Source organism: Semicossyphus pulcher, unplaced genomic scaffold, assembly GCF_022749685.1.
Source record: "Semicossyphus pulcher isolate SPU_LCO1_2020_fin unplaced genomic scaffold, fSemPul1.0.p SCAF_7, whole genome shotgun sequence".
NCBI lineage: Eukaryota > Metazoa > Chordata > Actinopteri > Labriformes > Labridae > Semicossyphus > Semicossyphus pulcher.
In genome coordinates this window covers 18,908,784-18,921,649 of record NW_027211748.1, presented here as the reverse complement: position 1 = coordinate 18,921,649, position 12,866 = coordinate 18,908,784, and the positions used below count along the sequence as shown (strand labels likewise).

The window sequence follows — 12,866 nt, the reverse complement described above, 5'->3', positions numbered from 1 at the left end:
AATAAGAAAACTCTTTTTTTCGAGGACTGAATTCGGCCCACACGCCTGCCTCCTTGTGTCCTGCTGTGAACGGCACTGGCAGGCACATAGCTGGATTATTAACAGCTGGAGTCCATGCCCTCATCATGCCTCTGTGTTGTTCTGTTCGCCTTAAACTCTGTGATAGATGCAGTACTTTAAAACACTTGGAGCTGAACTGAATGTTTCATTGTCTCAGATATAGTTGTGAATAATCGTGCAAAGTCTCCAATAAAAAAAGAATTGCATCTTGCTTCAATATCGTTGGTGTTTAAATATTGAGTTCGGGGTAATTTATCTTTTCTAATGAGCTCTGGGTTTTAAGCTCGATGGAATTATTTAAATAGGATTACAATATAAAGTAAATCAAGCCTTCCAAGCAACAAAAACAACTTCAGGCTTGAATCTATTAGCGTTTAAGTGGATCAGAACGATGTTTACTCAAAACAGCAGTAAATCTGGACTTGGAAAAGAGCTTTGTGTGACTTCTGCATTTACTGCTCGTGCTTTTGTAGCAGCCGCAGCGAAGGAAACATGCTGATCAAACACTTTCTAATGCTCAACTCCGGTTATGTCAGGTGCTACAACAGAGGCCATTAGATTACCTAATCTAGATAAAAGGCCCGAGCAGCAGAAATGTGAAGAGTGAAGTCACAAGAACAAAATTCCAAGTGTTGCTTTCAATTTTTTTAAGACTGTCATTAAAGCAAATGCAACCAGAAGCTTGCCAGAAAACGCTCTGCTATTTGTTGCGTCACGTGTCGAGGAGCGGCTCACCGATCAGCTGACACATGATGGCTGCACAGCTAACCTTTGCTTCTCTTAACCCCCCGCTATGAAACAGGAACTTTGGTCAGAGGGGAGGAAAGGAGGAAAGGAACATCTTAGCACCATAGAAATGGAGGAAGAATACATTCAGTCACTGGTGACAGGCACTCTTCACAGGGCCACACAACAGCCCACACAGTGGCCTTGTGTGTGGCCCTTAGCATGGACTGGCACATACATTATGCATTCAGAAAGCAGAATTCACAACTCATTTAGTGCCCTGGATTACTGCTAGCATACAGGAACGGCTGGAGATTGCAGCAATATAGCCTTATCAGTTTGAGATTCAGCTAAACACAAGCAACATGCTGCGTTATTGCTCAGAAATGTTGCGCAACAGATTCTGAATGCAAAAATAAATGCATTAAATCAAATTAAAATCACTTTACAGATCTGAATCCCTTATACAGTTTACATTTACGAGTAACTAAAGGCTCACAACTTAAAGACATCATGCTTTCAGTTGAAGCCTCATTAATGTTCACAACCTGAAAATGAGAAGCCGCTACGTCTAGCTCTTCCAATGCTTTTAGCTCATAAAAAAAGATCCAATGATAAAAGGCTTTACAAGAGATTTGGGGATTTTGCAGAACCTGTAACAGATCCAAAATGGAATCAGCCATTGGAGCCCATTGCTCACAGGAAGTGATGCATGTGTTTGCTACTGTTCATCAGTAAATCTCAGGGATTAATAAATAGATTAGCACTAAGCATGAATAGTGACAGCCACCGTGACTGTCTGGAAAGACAACAGGAGAAGAATGCTGGATGAAGAAGGAAGTCTCACCTATTGGATCTGTCACTCAATTAGCACGGAGTGTCAAAGATGTGATTAATTTTATCTCCTAACAGTTTCACTCTCTTCTGATTGAAAGCTTAAAGTGATAATGTGGAAGATTTTCATTTAAATAAATGTCTCTTCAATCTCTATCTAACGCTGAATGAGGTAACACAATGGTGATTGAGTCAATGGCCCACTGATGAAAGCCTTTGCATTTGCATAATTACAGACTGGGTGTCTGTGGCGACTTTAGCCGCGCCCAGTTGGTGACGCGTTTTCCATCACCCAGCAGTGGCTGGTCTGCCAGAGAGGGTAGGCGGAGCTAAGCGGCTGCTTTTCCGGTCTCTGCAAGTGTTGCGAGTAAACAGTAATCTACTATGGCTGAACAAACAAAGAAAAGATCGATGACTACAGATACAACTTCAACAATAAGTGAGAATCCAAAGAAGAAGAAACAATTCGACGCTCAGATGAAGGCAAACAGTCTAAAAAGGAAAGCGACCGTCAGCAAGGAAAATCAAGAGTTACAACCGGAGCCAACCGTGGACGTCACACATGCGACACTGTCTGGGTATCTGGGAAGTGTGCTCCCGCAATTACCGTCGCCATAGGTGCCGCGAAAGAGAACGACACCGAGATATTCCGAATGACAACTTTAAGTCTTACTTGTGCTGTGATAAAACTTGATATTCTCTGTGAGGTGACCCCTAAAGAGGGACCAGCAGAAACCATCCATCTCCCTGTCTTCCTCCAGACACAAACCCTCCTCAGAAGAGAAACAGCATCATAAATACTTCACTCCCATTACTTGTTTCCAATATAAATCAAACTAACCCACCGTTCATCAAACCTGCTGGCTGCCACCAAACACAGCAGATATTAGATGTGGGGAAAGGGCTCACTGCAGTAAAAGCTAATGTCCATGCTCAAGCTTATCAGGCTTATCAGTATGTATCTACAGTACTTAATTGATCACGGACACTAATCGTGTGTGCTGCCCCCCTGTGAGCAAGCAAAACTCCATTTTAAGGTCCATTTGTGATTGTAATGCACACTGTTGGAAAGTGCACATGAAGTCACACACACACACTCAGGGGAGGATGAGGGACCGCCATCTGTGCCGAGTGCTATTAGCCGCAGAACACCACAGCTGGGCCCATCCCTGCAACCCTTGCCCCCACACCCACAGCCCCCCTGGGGGCTCGTGGAGGTTACACGAAGGGGAATAGTTGGCGTTTTTTGACACGTCCAGGCCCATCCCGATCTGGCCTGCCGTATATTTATGATGCTACCCCTCTCCATGGCTGCAGGGCTGACAGCTGTCACATACAACCGTAACAACTGTAACAGGATACCATGTCGCTGGCCTGACCGCTCAAACGAGACGCCTCTGCTGAGGGGTCTCTGATCCCCAAAGTGCTTTTAACCCTCCCGTCCAAACAACAAACAAAATTATTGATGAGTTCGAACATCAACGTGACAACATGTGACAATATTCATTACATTTAAGGCTTGTACTGAATATGTTTAACCACAGCGACTTATAACGGATGCAACATTATATTCAGCTCGGCATGCACAGTGTGCCACTATTAATGGCAACCACTGGTGTTATGCTGTACTGTCACAACAACAGAGGTCGGGAGGTCATTTTATATGCAATATTATCACTGCTCCAGCTTACCCAATGTGAGGGCTTGCCGCTATAACTTGACTTATAATGTAGTAAACTTAAGCTTTTCTAAAATGTTTTATGACGCTTATTGGCTCGATGTGGCTCTGTGATGAAGGGAAATTTATTTTCAATTACAATTCTGCCTTCCAACAATCAAAACCAAGATTTAAAATGTGTTTTCCAGCTTCATTATATTTCAGTCAGACAACTCAAGTTGTTATAGTTTGAAATGTTTATTGCAGCAGCAGAACATAGCTTGTGTTTGGCATCTAGGCTCTGACCTCATCACTCCTCGCAGATTTATTTTACATGCAGAAATTGAGTGAGATAATATCTTAAACCACTTATTCGGAGCCTGCAGATGGATGCTGGGGTGGTGGTGGGGCTGAAAGTAAGAGCGCAGTACTGGTGCAGGGCAGCGATGGCAATGACGGAGGGAGAGGGAGAGAGCGGAAATCTTGCAGCTGAAATAGAGCGCCAATTAGGAGGAAGTGTTTGTCAGGCGACTGTGGAAGTGACGCATATCAATTATTAAATCAGTGCAGCTCGAGTTGTCTGCCTGAACGAGCTCGCAGGCGTTGGCCCATGGAACGACGAAGGAAATCAACAAAAGGTTATGTTCGTAAAAGTTAAATAAATGCATGATACTTTTCAAAGTGAAAAATATGATTAATGATCAAAATAATTGTGATTATGGTTTTCATGTAATCAAACAGCCCAGCCTAAGTGATCAATCACGAAAAAAAAGGCAATTCAATTCTTTAAAAAAAAAGGGTTAATTGCAGTCCTTGAATTTAAAAGACTTTTACCAAACATGTTTTCAGAGTTTAACAGTCTTGATTTCTAGTCCACCTAAACTGGTGTAACAAGCAAACAAGGAAGTAAGTAACTGTAAGTCTGACTCTTCCTGTTTTCCAGTCTCAACAAAGGATTAACCTAGCTTACAAGCCTCCTAACAGAAAGTTCAATTGGGTATAAAACGCATACAAAATGTTTATCAACAACATTTCACAGCTTAGCACAGTTCAGTCCCGACCTTAACAACTCAAGACATTTAAACAACCCAGATCTGTTTTCCACCTCGGTGGGTTCAGCCAGAACATTCTCCGGCTCTCATCGGTACAAACGAAGTGTACAAACAGTCCGGACAACAAGACGGTCGATAACAACACAACATGCTACAAAGTGTTCCTGCCAAGCTACAAAATGTTTACATCAGTGACTCAGCAAAACATTTTCAGACCCATGCTTGGTGACATCACCTTTTGTTTGTGCCTTCTTAATAATGTTGTTGTGTTTGAGGGAAAAGAAGACTTATTTCGCACATAAACTCAGTCGCCAGTTTATTTGATACACCTGCATACAACTAATGCAGTCTCACATAACAGTCCTGCAGCACATCCTGCCTTCGTTCAGTCATAGTAGACACTGTTTCAGCTAGGTACTGTCAAGGAATATTCTTCATTCGAATATATAACCCAAATGTAAAAAACAGATATTCGGATATTAAAATTGAATCAGCACTTCCGCTCTCGTGTGTTCTAGCATGTTCTAGCATGTTCTCGTATGTCCTCGCACGCACTCTCTTGGTTACGGAGCATCTTTGAATGCATCACAACGTCACTTTACACTATGATTGGTTCATAATTAACTTTAGTCCGGCTGAAAGGAGACAAAACAACAATCGTGTGGTAATGATGGCGGAGAATTTAAATCCCAGCCCTGTTAGAGAGAGACACATTCTCACCCCCAGTATAATAGACAGGTATGGATGTTGATTTTTTTTTTTAAAAGGCATGTTTATGTTTAAATAAATATACCTATCACAGCTCGCTCGGAGCGCTGAGTGTCCGTTCTTCTGCAACCAAATTGTTTTATGTTTATTTTGCAGGTGTAGGAAGCCTATGTTGATCTTTAAAAGGCATGTTTTTGTATAAATAAATATATCTTTGCAAGGAAGTTTATCTCTCCATTGTCCTCATGTTGACATATTGCGCAAAAATAGATTTGAATAGTTTGAACCTTTGTGTTTTTTTATAGAAGAAAAAGCAAACATCATTTTTGGCCACTTTTGACAACACTACTAGATACTGATTCATCTTTCTGCTTTAAAACCGTTTCTATTATTTCTCCCATCTGAATTGATATGAATTGTGTGGGCGAAAGAATAGACAGCCCTCACAGTATAATTCAGAACCATAAAACATCCACTGTTAAAATGACTGAGGTTGTTTTACGAGTCTTCCATGCAGTATACCAGATCTGCAACAAAAATGCCTGAGCACATTTTCACTTTTGTAGCTATTTCAGAAGCTTTCTCACACAGTCCTAACATTAATTTCCAAAAATAAACTAGTGCATATAAAGTGAAGTAGACCAGACGCTCCACAGATCAAAAGCAGAAGTGGGGAAGGTAGACTGGTCACATGAAGGTGACTCCGAGCTGAGAGCATTTTCTGCTGAGGAGGCCATAAATCCTGTCAACTTGCTGCGTTTACATTCTTAGCATGACTGTCTCCAGCAGTAAAGCAAGCAATTCAGGGATACAACAGACAGACCAGCTAACTTATTGTCGTCTCAACTTGACCGTGCACTTCCTTACACTAGACGATTAGTACGTCTTTGTTGGCGTACAGTCGCTCAAGGCTTTCAAAGAAACCAAACCCTGGCACAAACATTACCAATGTGTCTGACAAAGAAAAATGTATCCTGAAGTTAGTAAGCCTTTTTTTTTGTTATAAAGGAAAATCCCCTTTTAATGTCAAAGATTAGAACTAACCTTTGTTGCTTGATGAATAGCTAATAACTTCTTAAACAGTGGTTGAGAAGGGCCAATGGGGATTAAGCATTTTATGAGATTAGCTAAAGGTAGTCGGTAAATCAGCTGTGACTTGGTTAGCAATAATGTCTGCAGGAGAGCATGATGTTATTACGGAGCCTTTGGGTTGTTGACATCTGCTGGGACAAGTCTGAACTCGTTTTGAAAATCATTTATAGAGTGTGTAGTCAATGGGAAATACTCCAGTCGAGCTGAAATGGGGCTAATAGTTATAAAACCAATTCATATAAAAACGCATAAAAATATGTTTGGGATGCACGATATATTTTTTGCCGATATGCCAATATTTTCCAACCCTTTTTGTCGATAGAGATACCGATATATAAGGCACGTTTTTTTCCACCGAATTGCAGAGAACATCAAGTCTCCCCTGTAGTGGAATTGATATCATGCTTACTCTTATTGTAGTGGCCCACTGGCAGATGCAGAAATAATATAATACAGTGCTTTTCAAAATGTACACATTCACTGGGCAAGATAGCAAAACGACTTGAACTTATGTACAAAATGCCATATTTATTTGTATGTAACATTTCGTTTCAAATAAACTGTAATATTCGTCAAACTTTTTTAGGGAGTCATCGAGCATTTAGTCGCAGAAAAATTACATATCTGCTGATGTCATTTTCAAGTCATAATCGGCAGATACCGATAAAGTGCATCCCTAAAATATGTATTTTATTATCATAGAAGACAAAACTAGCAAAAATAAAGCTGGTTTCAGTTCACCTGGTTTATCCCTGTAAAGGTGAACTATTTCCTTGTGTTTGTAGATATATATTTTCATCACATAAATTAATGAATCTCAACAGTTGTTTATAAGCAAGTATGGGAGAGAACTATCTTTTCCAGCACACTGTTAACAGGTTTAAGTAAATCCATGTACTAGCAATGAACTATGATGAGAGCCTACAAACAAGGCCCATAATGTAGCTGCCTTTTCAATGCTATTGCAACAGCAGCTTACTGTGCATCTTAATTAAATTGTCAAGTCAGACTCCGGCCATTACATCCCCTGGCTTCAAGGATGTGAGGATGCTAAAAGAGGATCCAGCCCGTGTCATCCTGCCCCTAACCACGCCTACCGCACTGCAGATCAAAAACACCCAAGTATGTCGTCTTAACCTCCGACTGTGTAACAATTTTAATCCATTAAATGTCTCCAAATGTAACCCGTGTCTCTCAATGACTCAGCATCGTCCTTCAGTGATGTAAAATACGTCAGAAAAACGGCTGGAAAAGCATCTGTTTTCACCCATTTCCCACTTTCTGCCTCGTAACTGGAGCACGTTAGCTTACTGTACCTTAAAGCGGGCTGTTTCTTTGAAATCTCCGCCTAAGCCTTGACTTTTAGCTTCAAAATACTAGCCGCGGCAGGCAGCCCATTCAGCAAAAACACAACATAACGCTACAATGTTCCCGCACTGAGAGGCTACAATGCAAAACAGAGGGATAAAAAGGTTATGCCACGGTAAGCCACGTCCACCCCACTTTTCCGCCTGAGTGACTACAGTAGAAGTGGGGTTTTTTTTATATTAATTATCTGTCATCGACCAGGGGTGTTATGGTCAAGACGAGCAGAATAAAGCCATAGGCGAGGGAATAAGAACACGAATTGTACAAACCGGGAGGCATCTCTTGTAAAACAGCGTTTGAGTCATATAGAAGGAGAAAAAGCAGCAAAAGAAAGGGTTTATTACCAGGTAAAGCGTCCTCGTTCAGGCTGGATATGCGAGTTGCATTCGTAGTGGGCTTGTGTTTCCTGACAGCGGTGCTACTCTGCTGCAGTTCCCCTCCCGACCAGCCTATCACACTCCACTATGCAGCCCAGAGTAGAATTGTGGGATATCAGGACAGCCGGGGCATTATTTCAACAGCACACCCCCAACAGCACATACACACACATTCCCAGAGCATGGCAATTAATGGCACGAGGTTGGTTGTTTTGCTGGGTAAAGGCACTGCGAGTAATCTCGGTTCACAAGCTAAATGTGATTAAATGAAACTGCATCAGTGGTGGAATGCAACAAGGTTCATTTACTTAAATACTCTGTAAGTGTACGTTTGCTTCCCTTGAGTAATCCCACTTTAAAGTTGGAACATTTAACATAATTTGTTTTTAGGAAAATGCGACACATTTGATGATTTTGAAGATGTCACCTCTGGCTCTAGGAAATAATTATGTTGCTATTTTGCTGTTTTTTATGTTTTATTTACCAAAAAATAATCAATGAATTGAAAAAAATCTGGCAATTGATTTAAAAAAAAAAGCGTCACGGCCCTGTTCTAATTATGTGAATGACGTCATTTCGTGCATTACAGCTATGCCCAACCCCCATGGGCTTACAAGACATTACAAGAGCCAAAAAAGTGGGCTGACTAATCAATAAGATAAGGCCCTCCCTAGAGCCTGTGTTTGGTTTGTCCTTTCTGGGCTACTGTAGAAAGACATCTTTTGATTGGATTTTAGATTATTGATTAGACACCAAAAAATTCACGTGATGGCTGTGTAAATATGTTCAAACAATACAACAAAGCAGTGTTTACAACAGTTGGACATTGTGATCTCCTGCTGAGGACTGGCTAAATATGTGTTTTCAGTGTACAGAGCCTGTATTAGGAGAAATTCAGCTGAAATACTTTCTTATTTAAAAAAGTAGCATCATGAGTATACACTATTCATTCATGTACAACTTTTAAAGTTATTTTATAAGTATGAATTTATTTATTTTTAACGTAAATAAGACTTTTCTGTGGAGGACATGTTCTGTCCAGTATCTCAAGAGTCAGTGAAAGAAAACTGAATCCTCTCTGGAACAACATGGTACGTCCGTGTGTGGGTGTCAAAATTCAAATCACTGTATTGTTTGTGTCCCGGCTGCCTATCTGTTTCACACAGAAATACATCACATTGCAGCAGCTTGATGCTCTTGATATGCTGCTTCATCTCGACTTTGAGAGGACAACCCTCTTCTCTTTCTTACTGAACTCAAAATAGTGCAAAACTTATTTAACAAACACTCACTGACTGTGTGAACCCTGTCCAGTACTTTATAACATTCTCCAGATTGATAAAACAGAACAGAGGAGTAAGCACGTGAACTGATACACACACACACATCTGCTGCCCTCCTCTGAGTACATACATGTGGTTGTGCTTGCACATATACAGACATAAAAGCAAGTTTTTAATTAGTGTCTGGGCTGTTCCCTCTGGGGGATTTGTGGGTTTTTGCCCCCCGCCTCCCAGTGGGAACTTGACCCAAGTCGGTCACCGATTTGACTTTTATTTCATCTAATTGCTTTCATGCTCAAGTAGTATACCACATGCCTACACTTACTGTACGCTATGCAAATATACAAACACACAGTCAAGCACATCACAGCTCCGGAGAATCTTGTGCCGCAGTCGAACATGATTTCCCTAAATAGTGACGGGACACATAGCAGGCATGCTTTGCAGATAGCAGAGGGTTAATGTAATAACACACACAGTGCAGCTCCTATGTACAGCAGTCAGACAGCTGGCTCCTCATTCAGCTTCTAGCTAATTGTAGCACAGCTCATAAAACAAGCTCAGGGACAACAACAATGGTTGTTCTACATCCAAGACGTATAATTCACATTACAAACCAAGGTGATTTAGCTAGTTTATGTGCAAATTCAAATCCCTTACAAGCAAACCAGCAGTAAGGAGAGTGAGGTTTAGAGCTGCAGTAGCTCAACAATACATGTAACTAAATATTCCTGTAACCCTCGACGCTGGGGGAGAGATAATAGCCGAGGAGCCTGTAGGAAGGACTGTTTTCTCACAGTAATAACTCATTGCAGAGTCTGAGACTATTGTGAGAGCTGCGTTATCTATTAAAAGGTTTAAGAATGTGTTTTAACTCAGGTGACAATATGGCGACAGACAGCTTTACAGCTTCAACGACCCTGATGGTGGAAGATGTGATTTAATTCTAGTTTCACATGACGCAAGTGTTCCATTCCTCCTACATTGGGTTCTTTCACTTCCCCTTTCATTCCTTTTTTGAAAGCACTGATTTTATTGTAAGTGACGAACCATTTTTCATTTCCCAAAACACCCTGACACGAGCGTGAAAATAGTGTCCTCCCTTTGAGAAAACATACTGTCCAATAAGATGTAACAACTTAATGGGATGTCTGTTCAAAACAATAGTTTTCTACATTTAGAGCGTGACCCAACTGATCGTCTGAGACATTGCTCATCGTGGCCCGTCTGGCCGGTGGGTGGTGACTGCACGCCTGCAAACAAGCTTCAATTGGAGATGAAAGGCTGCATACGAGCTTGTCTCCATTGGAAATCTCAATACTGGCACACTGGGGTTATTAAGAAAAGCTGATTGCAAAGAAGCTTTAATTGAGGGATACTTATTTTGTGTGTTTCCTGTTTTGCAGGAGTGTGAAAATTATATCAAGGTGCCTTACAAAAATCCTGTAAAAAGCGATAATATTCAGCGTTGCACAGAACATACAACCAAAGTGCAAGACACAAGGCAACATACACTAACAGGCCTGAGGTATGTAGCTAACCCTGCAGAGTCTAGTGCACTTGACCCACTTGAGGATACTTAGTAGCTCCACAGAGAACCTTATTTTTAAAAGGTTGATTAAAGGTTCGTTCCATTTCTGTCTGCTACAAACAGCTTGTCTCCACAGGAGGTTTTTTATCTGCCTCTTCCTTCTAAGATACACTCCTACATAAATGAATCCATATCACTTAAAGTCTATTTCACTCTGTCTAACTACAGTGATTGTGTTCAAGTTCTGAGCAGTGACCAAATGCAGGTGACCTACACTCAACACTGCGCCTGAACGCATCCTTTGAAGACAGATTGACCGCTGAAGCTGCTGCTGCTGCTGCTTCTGCTCATGTGCTTTCACTACACAGGCAGGGAGGACAATGTGCAGACACCACGGCCCAGGAATGTGCACATGTAAATACAATGTAGCAGGTATTAATATGTCAAAATGTCTGTTGTTGATAAAACGTAATACCTCTTGACCTCTTGTGAAGCTGCTGCTCACACCTTTATATCCAATGGCATTGGTTTGTTTTGTCAATCTGGAGCATAAAGTGGATTTAAAGTAATAATCTCCAAGATTTTCTTTTAAATAAATGTGGCCCACTGATGAAAGCCTTTGCATTTGCAGTATTACAGACTGGGTGTCTGGTGCTACTTTCTTGGAAAAAATGACAAGCGGCGCCCAGTTAGTGACGCATTTTCCATCACCCAGCAGTGGTTGGTCTGCCAGAGAGGGTAGGCGGAGCTAAGCGGCTGCTTTTCCGGTCTCTGCAAGTGTTGCGAGTAAACAGTAATCTACTATGGCTGAACAAACAAAGAAAAGATCGATGACTACAGATACAACTTCAAAAATAAGTGAAAATCCAAAGAAAAAGAAACAAATTCGACGCTCAGATGAAGCAAACAGTCTGAAAAGGAAAGCGACCGTCAGCGAGGAAAATCAAGAGTTACAACCGGAGCCAACCGTGGACGTCACACATGCAACACTGTCTGGATATCTGGGAAGTGTGCTCCCGCTATTACTGTTTATCGCCATAGGTGCCGCCAAAGAGAACGAAACTGAGATCTTCAAGGTTACCACTTTAAGATGCAATGTGTTAATGTTCAGTAGTAACAGCAGCACTGGCAGAGCTTTGAGGAACCTGGAAGACTTAATGTTAATAAATCCAATCACTTGTTTTATACGGACAGAGACAGTTTGAAAAGTAGGCTGACAATAATAATGTCATATTCCGAGAAAAGGCATTATGTATATTGGAAAAGTACACGGATAGACATGAATTCACTTAGCCTTTCTGTGAACAGAACCAATAGAGTACGACAGCCACGGCAGAAGAACATTGAAGCCTGTCTTATGTCTATTTTGTGTGATATAAAACAGGCAGCAGGCTCAGACTTTCCTCAGAAGCAGCTGACAACTTTTATTACTTTACTGTTGAATGCAAACCATGAACTTTGCTGTCACATGTTTTGAGTTTCTTCTGTTTCTTTTTGTTTCAGTTTACTGCGAGATGTTGCTAATATCATGCTTCTACGGAAAAATGCTGAGGAAGTGACTGAAAAATGGTCTGTACAGGACGTGAAAATTAAATGGTAAAATATAAGCCTTAAAAATAACTGAAACATTTGCAGTAAACAATTTAGTAAAATTAGGCTAAAGATATCTGACATCCTACATATGTAAAGTGACTTTCAGATAAGTGTGAGTGTAAACCTCTGACTCCTCCACAGCCTCAGAGCAGCCCTTGGTCAGCAGAATGATTAATACCACACAGGACAGACAACATGTGATCTCTGGACTCTCCTTAGCTTATGTGGCTGCTTAACTCTTCACTTTTTTTCTGCTGCGTACAGACACTTAGTTCCTCTGCAGCTCATCTGCTCTGAAGCCTAACCCTGAACTCGTTCAGCCTCGAGTCCAAAGTCTTACTCACAAATTCATAGCATTAGCATAATTCAGGAAACATGAGGTTGGAATTACAAAACTGCTTCTGTCTCTTTAAAGGACCTTGATGTTAAACTTAACCCTTGAAGGAAGTTGCATTTTACTAATCTGCTTACACAGCAATTAGGCATTTACAGTTTAATTCAACTTAAGTATATAAAATGAATTAATACCCTCTTTAAAAGTCGTTCTGCAAGGCCAACTTCTGTGAAGAAACACATTTTAAATGT

General features: G+C 41.0%; 1 protein-coding gene across 3 annotated transcripts in view; it reads right to left on the bottom strand.

Annotated features, from left to right (window-relative positions):
- The window catches only part of epb41l3b (erythrocyte membrane protein band 4.1-like 3b), a 52,692-nt gene extending 44,762 nt beyond the window's left edge, over positions 1-7,930 (bottom strand). For all 3 annotated transcript variants that reach the window (XM_069685375.1, XM_069685376.1, XM_069685377.1), the window contains exon 1: positions 7,842-7,930. The gene's annotated coding sequence lies outside the window, so the exon portion shown is untranslated. The remainder of the gene's footprint in view (positions 1-7,841) is intronic.
- Between the last annotated feature and the right edge of the window lie 4,936 nt (positions 7,931-12,866).